General features: G+C 43.0%; 1 protein-coding gene across 1 annotated transcript in view; it reads left to right on the forward strand.

Moving 5' to 3' along the window:
- The window catches only part of ATRNL1 (attractin like 1), a 443,329-nt gene that overhangs the window by 359,780 nt on the left and 65,386 nt on the right, over positions 1 to 18,163 (forward strand). The gene's annotated exons all lie outside the window — the stretch shown is intronic.

The raw sequence follows: 18,163 nt of genomic DNA on the forward strand, positions 1-18,163 counted from the left end.
CTCAGACGCTCCATTTACTGTAAAGTACCTGAAAGGTGTTTTTGAGTTTGAATATTCATTCTTTTTTTTTACATTATTTTGTTTTATTTTTTATTGTTGACGTATTGCAGATGTCTCCCATTACCCCTCCTCCCAACCCCTCCTGCCAGTCTGTCCTGTTGCCCCGTGCCTCTGTGCTTCTGGTCTTATTTTGTGGTCAATTTGTTGGTTCCTTAGATTCCACAAATGCTGGGACCATGTTGAAAGGCCCGGTGAGGACCAAGCCCAGAGGTAGTGTTGTAATTCTCACATATAAATCAAGATAACGGCGAGTATAACCATGGTAACTCCCTAAAGCCAGAATGGCCTTTCCTCAAGGGTTTTTAGGGAAAGGTTTACCGCCCTCTGGAAAGTGAGTAATTTACACCCCCCTTTTGTCCGCCTTTCTGTTTGCAAATAAACATTACCCGTGTCCCTGGGGCCAACCTCCCTAACCAGTGGGCAGAGAGTTCAGAGTTGACTCACAGAATAGAGCACTGTCACAACTAAGGGCAGCTCAGCCACTTCCTCAAGAGCAGGAGACCAGATTGTCCTCAGGACTCCAAGCGGGTGGCTTGGAGAGTGCTGCCTGGTCCCTGGGTCATGGTTAGGAGCCTGGGAGGAGTAAGTGGGTTCTTGCCCCCTGAACCTGCTGTCTGACATCATCTGAGCAGAACTGTGAAGGCCCTAGGAGTCTGGCCGCAGTGGCCATACGTTCAGGCCCTTCTATTCCCCGAGCCAGGCCAGGATCATCAAATCAATAGCAGGACCGTGCCACCGGCCGCCCCCTTGCTCCCCATCCCAATGACAAATGCCTCCTTAAGTGCCCTGTGTGGCAATTAGCTCTGGATGTAGAGCTGTAAGGGGAAGAGGCCGGGGCCCATTTGTATTCAGAACTTCACCAGTGGAGTGGAAAGGAAACTGCTGTCCATATTAATAGAGACATAAAGGGTATAAGTGGGATAATTCCGTTTACTCTGGGTACGCATGCCATTGTGCAACTGCAGAAACACGCAGGTAGGAAGGGCACCGATGACATCTGGCTCAGCTGGCTGCTGGCAACCACAGCTGGTGCCCCTTCCAGAGACTTTCCCTAAAGGCGGCCCATAACTTCGGGACTAATACCTTCTGCTATTGAACAGTCTTCACTGCCATTTGACCCCATTTTCTTTCTTCTTATTCTCATCTCTCCAGAAATAGAGAATAATAGGAGCCTGACTGCTCCTTAGAGGAACCTGTCAGGTGGCAGAAGGCGGGTTTTGTTTGTTGGTTAAATATATTTTTATTGGTTTCAGAGAGAGGAATGGGGAGGAAGAGAGAGAGAGAGAAACATCAATGATGAGAGAGAATCATGGATTAGCTGCCTCCTGCACGCCCCCCACTGGGGATCAAGCCCACAACCCAGGCATGTGCCCTGTCTGGGAATTGAACCTTGACCTCCTGGTTCATAGTTCGACGCTCAACCACTGAACTTCACCTGCTGGATGAGGAGGCAGTTTTGAAATCACCTCCCAGCCGGTAGTTCAAGTTCAATCCAGTGCTCCCAGCCCTTCCGTCCTTGGGGAGAGCCTGTATCTTCCAGCTCGGGCCACCGTGTGACTCTGAGGCTGCTCTTCAAGCTTCCCGAGTATCACCGCTCAAGAATCGGGGTAGAAAGGGACTCTAGGGGTAGTTCCGCCCCTTTGTCTTACACTGAGGAGCCTGAGTTCTCGGAGCTCAGGTGGCAGGCCAGTGCTAGGATCTAGAACCGAGGGGCCCTCCCAGGTTGCTTTCTCGGTGTGTGGCCCCTCTCTGTTAGAACTGACTGTCCTGCTCTGCTGGCTACTTTCCCATTCACCCTTGAGTAGGACTCCTCTGCCCTTTCCTGGCCTCCTGTGCCATTCGGCAATTGTATTTATGCCCAATTTTTTTCTTGCACAAAAAAGGGGAGAAGTTTGTTTCTCTGGTGTCATAAGGTCATTTTTGGAGTTTCATCCTATCCTTCTAAACCCCCTTCTCATGCCCTGTGCCCATGCATGTCATCTGCAAAGATGGTGACTTTGAGGAGATATTAAATGCCTCACTCCGCTAGGTTCCTAAGTGACTTTGAAAAGACGCCTTGTTATGAATACACCACACCTCTGTCCCTTTGCAGGTGCTAGTTCCACTGCTTGGACTGTCCTCCCTCAGACACCCAATACCCACACCTCCTTTTCTCCAATAGACTTGCTAATTCAAGGGTCACTTCCTCTGTGACACTTGTCCCCATCTCTACCCATCCTCAATCCACTACTTGGATTTTTTATTTACTACTGTAAAATATTTAGTATCCTCTCTCTTCTCCATGGATGGGCTCACATTAGGAATTGTCCCCTTATTTATTCTTATATCTCCCAGGAGAAGTGGTGCCTAGAACATAATAGAAACTCAATCTATTTGCCTTCTCTTGGTTTCCTGTCTTTATTGGTGCTAACTTCCCGGAGTCCAACTCTTAAGCTGGCTGTGAATTGATCATTTTGACCTCATTTTGTCCAGGGACTTACTGTATGTATCTCACTATAATTTAATTATAGATGCTTCTCAGGTTTAAATAGTAGGTAACCTGCCTGGCTGGTGTTGCTCAGTGGTTGAGTGTTGACCCAGGAGCAAGAGGTTGCTGGTTTGATTCTCGGTCAGGGCACATGCCTGGGTTTCGAGCTTGATTCCCCAGTGGGGGCCATACAGGAGGCAGCCAATTGATGACTTTCTCATCGATGTTTCTCTCACTCTCCTCGCTCTCTAAAAATCAATAAAAATATATTTTAAAATAAATAAATAGTAGAAAGCCTTCTTGATCTCTGACCTACAATTTGACTTATGAAATAGAATGAAAAACTGTACTGTGGTTAAAACAGTGAATTTCTCACTAGTAACTAAGGCTGTAGTTTCAGCCCCACCCCAGAGACCTAGGTCATGTTAGTCATTTTGCAATATGTGAGATTTTTTCTACGTTTAAAAGATTTCTTTGGGGCTTTTTTTTTCCATATATAAAAATCTCACTTTGATTGGTCATTCATAAGATCATTGTCTGATGCTTTCTAAGACCATCCTTCTTTCTATTCTTAAAAATGAATGCTTCAGAGGTTTTTCTGTATTCTCCGTGCTTTACGCCAGATCAGAGTCCCTGCGCGTGTCTTGGTGGCCCGGGTGTGAGTGACAAGACGCTGCCTCTGCTGTTGGGACCACCCACTCGCAGCCTCCCCTGGTTCTTGCTTGCTTATCTGGCTTCTGTGTCCTTTGTTGCAGGTTTTCGGATCACCGCTGTTCTTTAAGGCTGAGATTTTTCAAACACCTCGAATCTCTTTATTTTTAGCATCATTTGTTATTAGCCTTTTTTCTTGCATGTGAAAACAAGTCAATCTTTTAAGCTCAGTGCATTACAGAATACGTCTGGTTCCCTTTATATCTCCGGTGGGTCACTTTCTAGCCTTTGTATTAATGCTTTTCACTCTCCCCAACACTTCAGAATCATCATCTTTTCCTAGACTTCTTTGGTGACTTATCGTCTTGTCAGGCTTCTCCTAAGTTCCATTTTAGTTCTTTGTGTAGCTCCTCGCTGCCCATATGAACTTCCCCTCAATTTTCATTTTCCATCTGCATTAAAAGTATTTCTAAGAAATGCAGATTAAAACATTACTGAGATATCACTTCTCACCTACCATTTCTTCACCTATTATGTTGGTGAAACATACCATTTCTTCACCTATTATGCTGGTGAAAATTAAAAGTAGGACAGCACGTTGCTGGTGAGAATGCAGACTGGTTCAGCCCTCTTGGAGGGGAACTTGGCAATATCTGAGAACACTGCACTTGCAATCTTGTGACCTAGCAACCCCACTTCTAGAAATATAGTCTAAAAACTGCCTCCAGCAATATGAAAATATGTAGGCATTGGTTATTCATTTCAGCATTGTTTGTAATCACATCATATTGGAAACAATGTAAATGACCATATATTGGAAAGTAGTAAAATAATTTATGGTACCCACAAGTGGAGTAGAGTACATGTGTAAAAAAAAAAGAAAAGAATGAGTGTCTCTGTGAACCATTATGAAATTATTTCCGGGATATATTAAGTGATAAACGTCAAGTGCAAAGGAGTAGCTAGAGCAGCAATTGTCAAGCTTTTTCATCTCATGGCACATAAACTAGGTACTAAAATTCTGCAGCATACCAAGACATATATATTTGCCTATCTGACAAAAAAAAATAAGTATAATATTGATTCATTCACACTGGACAGCTATTGTTGTGTAGGCTGTCATTTTTTAAATGTTTCAGTGTAAGGGAAAAGAGGTCAGTGCCCCTGACTAAATAGTCAGGTATTGCAAGTTTTAATAATTCTTGAAAACCGCTGACCCAGAGTGTGCTGTCCTTCATGTAAGGAATAAGGAAAGCCTACTGAAATCTACTCAATTTTGTAAAAGGTTATCAGAAAGATAAAGCAAAAACGAATGAGATTGGTTAGGTACAGGAGGTGGAATAGAAATTCAGTATAAAAGAGGAATAATAGAGAGAGTAGTAGGGTGAGGAAGGAGAGACACTTCTTTGAGTCTACCTTTTGCATACCCCTGACTCTTAGAAACATTGTAATGTTTCACATACCCAATAAGTAAATACATAAAATCAGGACATAGGGAACCCAAAATGTTATACAAACCATAAAAAATGAAGCTAAATGTATTACAAATGAACAACATGGCTACACTGAGGGAATGCAGGAAGAAAACAGCAACCTAAGTTACTTTGGAAAATAATACTTTGACTAAAGCTAACAAGCAAAAAGGACCATATGCAAACATTGTACTGTATAGTTGGTACATTCGTTTCTTCAGGAAACAAGGGTATGGGTTAGCAGTCCTGACACTATGTCTATGCAGGGTTTGAACAAAGAAGTAAATACATTGTAGATCAGGAAATCTTGGTTTCTGGCTGTCAGAGAAATAAAAGGATACATGTGAGGGAAGTGAGAAGGGCAGAATGAATTCTGTGACATTAGCTTGGAACTAGAGGGATTAGTATGAACTCAATCACATACAGGTAGATGCATATAGAAATACAGGGGTGTATGTGGGCTCGTATATGTATATGTGTCCCTTAGCTGTTTCCACTGGGAGGAGCTGGAAGCAGTGATACCTCCACAGCAATGAGCACACTCAACACCCATCACTTTGTTTCCTAACACCATTCTCCAGTAAGAGGAACCAGGGCCTTTTGGAGAAGTGATTGACACCAAAGGTAGGAAGGGAAAATGCAAGTTGAGTCCGGGACATCTTATGCTTCAAAAAATTACAACATGTTGAAAAGACGCAGGAGCCCAGCTGAAGGAGCACCCAGTTGCCAAAGCTGGGACACCCTGAACAATGAAGTAAGGATATTAGTGGATTATAAGTTGAAGAAAACATGAATGTGCAATACTAACATATATATATTTAAAGATATAAATAAATGGGAGAGAAGGGGCAGCTCTCCCTCACAGTGTAATTCTAGTTAATGAACATAGCAAGAATAACAGAAAGAGGAACATCACCATTAGACAAATAGCACATTTGTAATTATCAGGCAAGAACCGTTGATGGAATCTAAAAGTAATGGGAGACGGTACGCTGTAAAACAGCACAACTGCATAGCCTCAAAGCATCTTCCCACAGACATTTATTAGCTACAAAGGGAAACGTAAATTTATAGTAGAAAAGTGTGGCAGATGTGACCTTACCCAAATGATCGAAGTTCATATCACCAGTATTAAAACACATAGGAATCATATGTCCCCTGATGTGTTGCACTGAAAGGACGAAAACGTCACTTCTGTGCTGTTCCTGCAAAAGGCATAACACCAGTGTGACCATTAACAAAAGCTCAGGCAAATCCAAACTGAGGGCCAGTCCACAAAACAAAGGGACCAGAACTCTTCCAAAGTGTCAAGATCATGAAAGACGAGAAAGACCAATTGGAGGAATTCACACTGATTGGAGACTAGTGACATCTACATGCAGTGACATCCTGACATAAATCCTGGACCAGAAAGAAAACAGTAGCAGGAAAACTGCTGATATTCAAGCACTGCCTGTAGATTTCTCAGCAGTATTCTATCAGTGTTCATTCCTTTTTTTTTGACAATTACACCGTGAGGATGTAAAGTGCTATCATTGGGGGAAGCTGGATGAAGGGCAATGAGAACTCTGTACTCGTTTGTAACTTTTCTGCAAGTCTAAATTTATTTCAAAGTAAAAAGTTTATGAAAAGTATTTCTCAGGCTTCTTCTGCAAATGGGCCGTATTCCAAAAGTTATTCTATAGGTTCAGGCTCTCTTTTTTCATAGAAAACTAGAGGCCCGTGCACGGGATCAGGCCGAAACCGGCAGTCCAACATCCCCCTGCGGGATGTAGCAGTGCCAAAGCGACAGGTGGCCAGGGAGGAGCCCCAGCCAGGGCCAGGCACAAATCCACTGCCGCTCATGCCGGCCCCTCTGCGCCTGCCACCGCTGCTCTGCTCCGTAGCACTGCCGCAGAGGCAGGAGAGGCTCCCGCCACCACAGCTGCGCTCACCAGCCATGAGCCCTGCTTCTGGCTGAGTGGTGCTCCCGCTGTGGGAGCACACTGACCACCAGGCGGCAACTCCTGCATTGAGCATCTGCCCCCTGGTGGTCAGTGCATGTCATAGCAACCGGTCGTTCCAGCCATTCCGTAGTAACAGTCACTTAGGCTTTTATACATATAGAGAGATGGCTGTCGCAGTCTTTGAAGCTCTTCCTCAGAATTCCCAAAGCAAAACTCCTATGTTCCACATAGTTTATTTTATTTTACTTTTTAAAATATTTTATTGATTTTTTACAGAGGAAGGGAGAGGGATAGAGAGTTAGAAACATCAATGAGAGAGAAACATCGATCAGCTGCCTCCTGCACACTCCCTATGTGGATGTGCCCACAACCAAGGTACATGCCCTTGACCGGAATCGAACCTGGGACCCTTCAGTCCGCAGGCCAGTGCTCTGTCCACTGAACCAAACCAGCCAGGGTGCTCCACGTAGTTTAATATTTAAGTCAGGCCATCCCCAAATAAGCTTCTTATTGGGTAAAGACCTCTCTAGCCATTATTATGTGATATGTTACCATATAAGTAAGACTTTAGTTTTTTAACTTAGCATAACCAAATGCCAGCATGAGGGAGAGCCACCATTTCCTGAGCACCTGCCGGGACAGCCGCTATCCCAGGCGCTAATATATGTGTATTAAACCACTTCATTTTCTTACTACAACCCATGAGGGAAATTGTCCCTGTTTCACAGCTTTAAAAAATCCAAGCTTCAAGAAGGTCATTTTACTTGCCAAGAATGTTTTACTAGCAAGGATTTGAGAGCCCGGAAGTTGTAGAGCTGGTGTTAGAAGTAAGTCTCGTGGTCCGTGTGCTGAGCTGCCCTATCGCCCGAGTTTCGGAGGCCCCCTCTGCCGGGCCACTCGCCCACCCAGCAGGGACGTTGCAAAGGAGTAAACCTTACGGATGCCCCGTGGGAGACTCTTGAATCTTTCCCTTGACTCTTGAACTACATATTCTTCTTTATTTTGCTCATTAGAACACCTTATTCTTAAAATATTAAGTTTTAAGTATTTTGTGGGGTTTTTTTCTAATTCTGCCTTCTACCTTTTGATGGATAAAGCAGAACGTGTTGAACTTCAAATGCAACATACATGTACTGAATGGTTTGCATATTCAATGTATTGCCATATTTGTGGTGATATTTTTTGAAAAATTTTAAATAAGCATTTCAAAATCATGATGAGACTAAGAAGCTCTTTCTATTCAAATTATCCTTAAATTATGTTGAAATGAACATCTATTGAACAATTATGGGGGGGGGCATAATGCAAATGTCATTTCTATTATGGATTTTTCTCAATTTACAAAATATATTCAACATGTCCAAAATGAGCAAAGACACACACACAACATACCCCCAAACAAACAAAAAAACCTACCTACCATTTATTGAATTTTTGCTATTGAGTTGCTATATTAATTGTTTTATTATATTTTCTCATTCAATCGTGTGATAATCCTCTAAGTTAGATATTACTATTTGTATTTTACAAACTAAGAAAATTGAGGTTCAAAAACTTGCCGATAGTTTATAGAGCTAATAACAAAGAATCAGGATTTCAATCCAGTTTTTTTCTGACTCTACAGTGTATGCCTGTAATCCTTCTACTTTCAAGTTTCCCTGGCAGAAGTATTAAGTACAGCACAGAAAACTTAGAAGGCGAAAAAGGCACTTACGTGAAATATGTGAAGCTTACATTTAATTTGCTCTATTTTATGATTTGGGGGGAAAAAGAAAGAAAGGGGGATTTTAAAGAGCGATTCAGAGATCAAACCTTATTTTATATTTTGTCCCAAAACACTTCAGATCCAAATCCAAGGCCTCACTGCTGCCGGTCCACATCCGCCTGAGTCTGTAATTGGTAAATTCACATATGTGTCCCCAGCAGCTTAAGATGCCAGCTTTAGAAAATCCAGAGAATTCAGGCTTGCTCAGACTAATTGGTCCAATCCATAAAATGCTAATGAAAAAATAAATCCAAACCTTTCCCATAGTAACTCTGAATTCTGACCATAAAGATTAATTTAACTGCCTTTCTGAAATCCCTTAATTATCACACAGTTAAAAAAAAATCCTATAAAAATTTTTTAAAAACCCCACATATTTGTCTTTATAAATGTTATTAGGGTGAAACTGGTCATGTAAGGATTACCAAAATTCTAGTTGCAAATGTTAGCTGTTTTATGAAACTCCACTGTGACATTGTCTCAGAACAACAGAATTCCCTGCTGTCACTTGTTGCCTTTCATACCATCTTGATAACACATCTAGGAATTGCAAGCAGCTGACTGCTTCAGCCTTAGCAGCCCTAATGCCATACAGTCAGCGGCGGCTTCCCTTTATTCGCACCCTCTTCAGGAGCAACAGGGCGGTAAACACAAGGTCAGAGCCTGCTTACTGGAAGCGGCAGCGCTGCTCGCGTTCCGGGTCTGCCTTCACTCCCTGAGCTGCCCTTTCCTCTCTTCCAGTCTCAGTGTCATTAGCATAAGAGGATCAGACCCTTAGAGTCCATCTTGCTCAGGCTCCCTTCTGTGTAGCTCATATGTTTAAATATATCCACAGAGTGAGACCTCACAGAGTCTCACCATCCTCATTTCAGATCTTAATTCCCTTGGTATTTAAAATGTGACTACTCTGTGATTCACTGTTTTCTTCATTTCTTTTCTCCTTTTCATTACATTTGTTGGGGTGACACTGGTTAACAATATACAGGTTTCAGGTGCACAATTCCACAACACATCACCCTCACTGTATTGTGTGTGCACCACCCCAAGTCAAGTCTCCGTCCGTCACCATTTATCCCCTCCACCCCCTCCTCCGCCTTCTTTTACCCTCTCCCCGCAGCAGTCCTTGTGGTGTTTGCTGAGTTTTCTCTCTTGTTTTTATTTGTTGCTCAATCCCTCCACTTGCTCCCCCTTCCCCCCGCCATGTGATTGATTTTTATACAAACATACAAGAGCTTATGCATTGAATTGGTGGCTGTTACCTTGGAAGGTTAAGGAAAAGGACCAGTGGACATAAACTCGCTCCAGCTCCTGCCCCTTCCTTCTCCTTCAGCTTCTCCCCACCCAAGCTTCATGTACAGTGTCTGTCATCACCATCTTCATTCACTCCCAGCCACTCTAACTGCCTCCAGCAGCCACTTCCCTCTTCCGTCTGCCTGCTGCAGTCACCAGTGACCTCCACAGCTCTTAGTGGGGACAATGTAGTGAACACCTGTTTTCCCTGACCCACTCATTACACTAAGCGTCATTTCTCCACCATAACAGACAGTGACTCCATGCAAGCAAGGGCCACCCTTCTGTGTCACACTGCCCTCTGTCCAGCGCACGGCCTGACAACATGCTCTCAGGACTAAGCTGGATGAACGAATGAATGTATTCATGTGTCGTCCTTCTAATTTTACACAAACAAAAACAAGCCTGAAAAGGGCATCAGTGTGCCCAAGGACAGACAGCTGGCCATTGGCAGGACCAGCATCTGACCCAGGTCTCCTCACTCTTAGGTCAGTCGTTCACACCATGCGGACAGCACTCGAAATCAGTTCTAGCTTCCACATCTGAAATGCTTCCAAAGCCATGGTATGTTGTTTTGAATATACATAGCGGCCAGTCTTTACTCCTTTGATGGGTGGCTGGATATGTGGGCCCCTCCCGGGGTCACGGGAGTCTCCGTGTTCTGGCCTCAAGCCAGGTTTCTCCACTGCTGCTCCCTGCTGAGCCTTCACTGCACAGACACGGAGCACTCGCTTTCTCACTCAGCCTGACGTCCCGAGCCCCAGGCCTGTGGTCATGATGCTCCACCTGCTAGGAATGACTTCCCTCATCCACTCCCCAAATGCCCGTGTCCTCCTCATCTTGCTTTGTGTTCCTTTCAAAACAAGGATTTGACCTGTGAAGACAGAGGGTGCAAAGTAATGAGTGTTACGCTCGTGTTTTCACGTCGCTTATATCATGTTATCCCACTACAGGGAAACCAGAGGTGCACAGGAACTTGGTGTTCAGTATTTTACAAAAAGAGGAAGAGCCACTGAGTGTTAACCCATGAGGCGCCATAGAAATCCATGCAGGTGTGTGGGAAAGGACACCAGCTTAGTTTTAGCCTAAAGAATTTCAGACCCCATTGTGGGACCATTATCAGGGTCAGACTTCAGAGTATTTTACTTAGAAATATGCGTTAAGATGATTTGACCCTGTTTATATTTGCAGTAGCCAAGAATCCCCAATATTTGGTGGGAAAGCTCCGTGAGATTGGTGACCAGGTGTTTATACATGTGTGTGCACCTGTGTATACTCCCCTGCACACACAGATGCTGAGCCTGAGGGGGTGGCAGAGGGTGCGGGGGATCGAGGTCTTTCTCTTCTGCCCACTTCACCCGCCTCCCACCACCACCACCACCACCCCAGTATCTGCCAGCTCTTCCTCCCGTGGCGCATGGGTATTTACGTTTCATTGGATGGTTTTCTGATAATGTTTTATTGGATGGTCTTCTCATTTTAGAAAGTTTGGAAAAGAGAAACCAAAACCTTACAACTCAGAGAGAACCCACAAAAGGCAGGTGTCCTCGTCCTCTCAGGGCTTCGACACATTTAGATTCTTTCTTTTCACTTACAGGACATCATTTCTCAGGAAGTTCTGCATTCTGCTTTTTAAATGAATTTTATATAATGAGTAATTCTGTGTCATTACAAATTCTCCAGAAACATAATTTTAATGAGTGCATAATATTGCATTTTATGGGTGCATCATAAACTTCTTAATTGGGCTCCTCTTCTTGGTTATTTATGTTGTTTCAAGGCTTCTTCTTCGCGTGCGTGCGTGCGTGCGTTGTAAATAATGCTGTGATAAGGATTCTTATGTAAATTTTTTTCCACATCTCTGATTACTTCCTTAGGATATAATACTCCTCCTGAAACTGGTAGTTGTGAACCTTTTTTTTTTTTTTTTTTAGGTTTTCAATACATATTGTTAAGTTGCTTTTCAGGAAAATTTAACCAATTTATATTTAGTCAACTGAGGCATGTTGAATGTCATGAAAACCGCTGTAATAAATTACAGGCACGTCCCCTCCCTAACGAAAATGCCCATGGGACAGAGGGAAACGGTGAGATTCCACAATCGAGGGATTCATGGCAATTGACTAGTAACAGGCCCTACATTCAGCAAACCAGAACCCTCAGGAGGACCTAGGCGAGGAAGAGTGTGGTAGATGGGACCTGAAATTAACACAAGACCACCCTTTAGCATAGGGAGAAGCTGGAACTGAAGTTCACCCAGTATACCTTGTGCGTTTGATAGTATGCACTGTGTTAGTTACACCCCCTGCATCCTAGAAGCTTTGGGGGCCCCGTCCACTGGGATTGTTCCTGAGGGACTGCGCCCTGAGCCCCCCAATCCCGCATGACTGAGTAACCAGGTTTCAAAGCAGAGATTATTACCCCATGTAAAGTGGGGCCTTCACCAATCCGTCTCTGCTTGATTGCTGATAATATCGTGAGTGTGAACATCAATCAAGCCTTTATGAAAGGCAGTAAAACATGGAAATGGCTGAGAGCGTAGGCTCTGGAGCCAGGCTGCCCGATCTTAATTCCTAGCTCTGCCACTTAATAGCTGTGTGCTCTTGGGCCACTTACTCAATATGTCTGTGCCTTCGATTTCTCACCTATAAATTGAGGACAGTAATAGTTTTTTTCCCTTTAGAACTGTCATGAAGAGTAAATGGGTTAATACATGTAAAGTGCTAGGACCTTATTGGTTAGTTCTCAGGCCCATAGTAAGTGTTACATAAGAATCTCCTACATTTATTATTTCAATAAGAATTAACTTCAACAGATGAACTACTATCAGGCAGTAAAAATATTTTAAAGCAAATGTTTGGACTCTGTGGATAATAGGAAACCTTATCCAACTAGATTCCCCAGAATATTCTGGTTCTGAAAAGTTTTTCTTATACTTAGTAAACTTTTACCTTTCTCATAAATATTTAAAAGCAGTATTTTATACTAGAGACAAAACCCTTCAGCATTACCATCCCATCTGATTCTCTTCCCTCTACTATGAAAGAAAAATATACTTCATCACCAGACATTTTTTAAAAATCTAGCCCTCTATCCTGTCCTGTCTAAGGCAAAGGATTTCCTAAATTAATACTGAAAAACCACAGAACTTCCCGTAATCTCACAGCCCGTATGTAACTGTGGCAATGACAACCAAAGGCATATTTCCTTTCAGAATGTTTCATTGTTATTGTTTTTAGCCATACCTTTTCTTCCAGACTCATCAGCGAAAGGTTATCAGGGTGGGTGTGGGATTTGACAGTTGCAACCCTGGAAAAGCTTAGTCAGATTCTTCATGTCCTCATTGGACTTCCAACATGGAACCATTTGAAATCTAATTCTACTGAATGATCCTGGTGAGCTAGTGAGCTAAATGAAAAAGCATTCAAATAAAGGAACAATTCAAAGAATCAGGAACTGCTTGACCAGCAGAAAGCGGGCCATGGACTTGAGGGTCTATAAACCCCGGGCCATCATGGATAATTGAAAGTCATGATCTCCCAAAGAGCTTTAATTGAGTATTTGGAAATCTGTATGAAAACAAACTGAGTCAACTTAATGAGAATAAGCACAGCCAAACTGCGCAGTATAAATCTTCAAAAGAAGAGCCCTAATTAAAAAGATAGATTGCACTTCCTGGACTTTGCCATTCTGGTTGTTTTCAGTATTATGCCACTGGGAAAATACAACTGTCTCTAATCAAATAATTGAAACTCCCATGCTGGGGCTTAAGGGTGGGTTCTCCCATTTCTCTCCTGCTGCTGCTTTTGGGGATAAAGCAGTGCAAATTATTCAGACACCAATCAGATTTATCATCCCGGGCCTTCTGATGACATCCATCTGTTTATCTAAGAGGCCATTAAAGAGTTATTGAGTTACAGCACTAGGGAGAAAATTGGGTTATCATCTAGGTTAAATCCAATTCTTGCATCTGCCATCTTTTCAGCGTATGTGGTGTGTTCTGAAATTACGCTGCCTTGCAGACCTGCACTACAAGAATACATTTGCTTCATAGCCTTTTTATGTCATTTCTAGAGAATCTCTAACGCATGAGCAGTTTGTGGCGCAGGCAAATGTTGACAGAAAGATTGTCAGTGCTTTCTCTTGTTAAAAGTTCAAAAGCCTAATAGGGACTGTGCCAGCTTAAAAGTCTTATCCCAGAGTGGGGACTGTTCAGTTCCCAGGGCTGTATTAGACTGGCCCATTCAAAAAAAAAAAAATGTTTGACTCCAGGTCACAAAGGTAGAATTGTGTTAATCAGAAGATAAAGGTAAACTTTATCAAGTCAAAGAGACAAAAAAAAAAGTGAGAGCTCATCACAAATAGTGTTAAGTAAATACCAGCAGGTAAACTGATAAGACACAAAGGATCCAATCTTCCCGGGGAATAACCAGGTAGGAGCTCAGTGCTTATCTCCTAAGTCAAGCAGCTTAAGCAACACTACAAGTCACGTGTTCTGAGCTGGCTGAAGAGGCTGTGGACTGTGTGGAGAAAACTAATTGAAATCAAGTGAATATGTGCAGTTTCCTGGGGAAGCTGTTATGTACCGACTTCAAGGGCTCCAGAGAAAGAGCAGCCGTAAATCAGGCAGATGCGTCGGTTTGCCAATTTTTCTAGCATTTGCCAGAGAAATAATGAAGGCTCCGTGAGTGAAACATTGCCTTGATTTGTTTATGTAAAAAAACAGGCCAGAATTCTGGGAAGCCTACATTTTCTGGGAAATCTTTGAGGATTACAGCGTAGCTGCTCTTTTTTAAAATCTGGCTGTCCACGCTATTTATTGGCCATGTAAGGAGATCCTTCCGATCCTCTCACAGTGTTCCCTCCTCATTGTGAGATGAGTGCTCTGAGAGGGCAGGCAATAGCTGTGTGTAATCAGCGGAGACCCACGTGCTAGATGTGGCTGGTTTCAGAAAGATGTCCCTTTGTCTTTCTTCCCATTTCCTTGTCTGTGACCTTCCACAGCTTGTCTGTCTCTGGACAGAGAAGCTGGTTCTGTGGGTCACTAGTGATGCCACCATGAGAGCAGCCATTGCCAAGACAGGGATGACCAAGAAGCAGGGCATAGACCCCAGAGTAGAAAATATGAGGCAGCAGAGTCTCCTGGGAGGATTTCGGACTCTCCTAAACTCATCCAGGAGGTGAATTTGAGTTGGACTGGAAAAGCTCTTGTTCAGTATAAGAGGTCGAATACTTTATGACTTTTAAGAGCTGTGACCTTTCTCTCTTGACCACCCTAGTCCACCCATAAAATACTTCCCTGACTTGCTCTGAAATTCTAAGCTATAAGGTAATTTTTAGTTGGGAAAAGGGAGGAGTGAGGGTCCTTTGGGTCAGAAGGTGAAATGCTTTGTTGCTCCAAAGCTTTTGTGTGGATTCTACTCTGTGGATCATCTATTAGGTAAATATTTGACTTTCAATCAAAATGGCAGAGGGAAATATGCTGGCAACTTTTCTTTCATTCATTCAAAGACATACTGTTCATTCATTTCAGAATACTTATGGACTATGTCACAGCGTTTTACTTAATAACTTCATTCATTTTAGTGTTCAGGTAGGAAAAATGACATTGAGAATTCCCTAAGGTTTCTAGTAATTCCATTGATTGATCAGTTGAGGTTGTTAACACAGATACAAATAACTTCTGGAATGGCTAAAAGCAAGCTTCTGAGGATGGAGTGGGAATTGCTGGGGACAGTAGGTCTGGAAGAACCAGAATGAGACAGCACAGTAATGCCCAGGACTAGTACGGCCACTCTCCTGTCCTTCATCTTCTCGTCCCCTGTCTCCTACACCGCTCTGCGGGCTTCTCAGGGAAGATGTGGTTGCCGTATTTCTGACGGCTGCTGGAGAGGATCTGTTCCTTTTCTACCTCTCCGTGACCTTCCCTCCACATCTTGACTTCACCCTACGGCTTCCTTAGAATCCAGAGTTCAAGGCCACAGGTGCCTTGTACTTGCTGGGCTGACTTCTTTGAGTTTGCCGACTACCCCTCTGATTGCCTTACCTCTCGATTGAGTGTCCATTCCAACACTGACCAATACTAATTGAAGCAGGTAGCACCAGGTCCCTGCCTTATTTTAGGTTGCCCTCCGTTACTGACATGGGAAGTGAAGATGTTGTTTACCTTCACAGGTGCTTCTTGAGAGTCTATTTCTCAAGTACTGGGTACCATTGAATAAAAGAAATGAATATTAATTATGCACAAACTTCAGGAATAGAAAAGAAAATTTAGGTACTTTCTGAAGGAGACTATCACCTCCTCAGGCAGACAATAAATAAATGTGTGACACTTCTAAGTTTATAAAAGATAAAAATGAGAGGTGAAAAATAGCACTAAATGTTATGCTCTGAATTGTGTTCCCACAAATTCAGATGTTGCAGCCCTGAACCCCAATGTGATAGCATTTGGAGATAGGGCCTTTAAAGAGGTAATTAATGTAAACTATGTCATAGGGTTGGGCCCTAAAACTATAGGAATGGTGTCCTTATAAGAGGAGGAGGAGACACCATGGGGGTGTGCTCACAGGAAAATAGACCATGTGTGGACACAGAGAGGAGGTAGCCATCTGAGAGCCAGGGGCAGAGGCCTCAGGAGAAGCCAAACCTGCCGACACCTTGATCTTGGACTTCAGTCTCCAGAACTGTGCTCTGTTGTTTAAGCCCCTCAGCCTGTGATATTTCGTTATGGAAGCCCTACCAGACTAATACACTAAAATGTAAAGGGAGTCGGTAGAACTTGAGGATTTCCAAGTGAGGAGCAAGACTTGGGCTGACAGTATTGCAGGAGAAGGTCAGTGCAAGTGGAGGGACTCATGAGGAAGAAGGAGTCGGGAATTGGAGGGATTTGAAAGTGGAGAGTTGCTAAGGCAGATGGGAGATGGTAGGGAGGCCCTCACTCCCATGATGCATTTGGTTTTGATCTGGTGGGAATTGGGAAACCTTTATGAGTTGTTGAACGGGACTGACCAACTTCAAATTCAGGGTTATAAGAAAATAAACTGTGCTGCAGTACGTAAGCTCAACTGCAAAAGATTAAGACCAGATGTGGAAGACCAGTCATGAAGCAGGTAAGGGTCCAGAGAATGGTAGAAAAAAACTGTATCTGATGAATTCAAAAGTTAGTACAAAGTGGGAATTGATAGGATTTGCTGACAAAATTGAATTAAATTGACTAATCATTTATCTTTTGTGCATTTCAGCATTGTACTGGTATCTCTCTGTCAGTGAACTCACTGAAGAGATTTTTATGTTAATAGCAAAGTTCTTAATGTAAGTAGATTTAAGAGCTCTTTTCCAGTTGAATAAAGTTAGTGAGTTGTTGAAATTACCCTAAAGATCTTAGTAAGCAAGACATCATTAAAAACTAGGTAATCTATATAAAACATCCATACATTTGAAATTTACTGTCATTACCCAGTTGGGAGAGGGAGAGGGTCTACCCATTCCGATAGCACTTTGGGGTTAGGTTATTCTAAGGGACAGATGGAGGAATAAGTTGAGGATCAATATTTTATAAGAACAGTTTGGAAAGTGACTCAAAAAGAAATTCCTCTAAACCAAGGCATCATTCCCTAAGAAAAAAATGGAACATGGAAGGAGGATAAAGATATAAGCATCTAAGTGGAGTTAATGCATTTCTGAAATAATACTGTGAACGTGTATTGAGCACCTATCATGGACTAAGGGCTTTGCATAGATAGTTTCATTTGTGTGCTGTGAACACTTACCAGGAGTGAACACCTACTAGGTGTGTAGCAGACAGGGATCAAACAAGTAATCACACTGGTATGTGCCTAATTACAAATTGTGGTAACTACAGTGAAGGAAAATACAGAAAGGTATGAGAGTTTCCCATTTAGATTTGAAGGTCAGAGATGGTCTTGAGTAAAAGATGTTACGGGGAAACTTGGAAGAATGGCCAGGATTAGCCAGAGACTGAAAGGAAATTTCAGGGCAGAAGTGAGGCCGGGATTTGCAGGAGCTAGGGGGCTAGCTGTTGGCATTGCAGGTCTGTGGCAGTGTGGGTTGAGATCCGGTCTTCAAGAAACTTGAGTTGACTTGCAGAGAGCTTGATCCCCGAATCCAGGGCTTGGATAAAAGCAGCCATTAAGGACTTGGGCCTTGACTTAAGGCAGCATTCAGTCCTAGGAACATTGAAAGACAAATTAGGAAACCAAATACTATGAGTCTTGGATGCGCAGTGAAAATGAGACAAGTGTAAGATAGGCTGATGAGCCACTACCTGTGAGGTCCTCATATTACTCAACCCAGGACAGAACAGAAAGGGCAGTGTGGTTCAATGGTCAGAATATCAAATTTGCTGCCACTTCCTTGGTGCTTTATCCTGGGAAGACAGCCTTTCTCGGCTTGTCTTTCATTTTGTAAAAGAGGGACCGTGCTACCTATCTCTCAGGAATAGTTAAGACTCAAACAAGTTAATGTCCATGCCATGCTTCATTCAGTGCTTGTC

This window comes from Myotis davidii, unplaced genomic scaffold (genome assembly GCF_000327345.1).
Source record: "Myotis davidii unplaced genomic scaffold, ASM32734v1 scaffold107, whole genome shotgun sequence".
Taxonomy (NCBI): Eukaryota; Metazoa; Chordata; class Mammalia; order Chiroptera; family Vespertilionidae; genus Myotis; species Myotis davidii.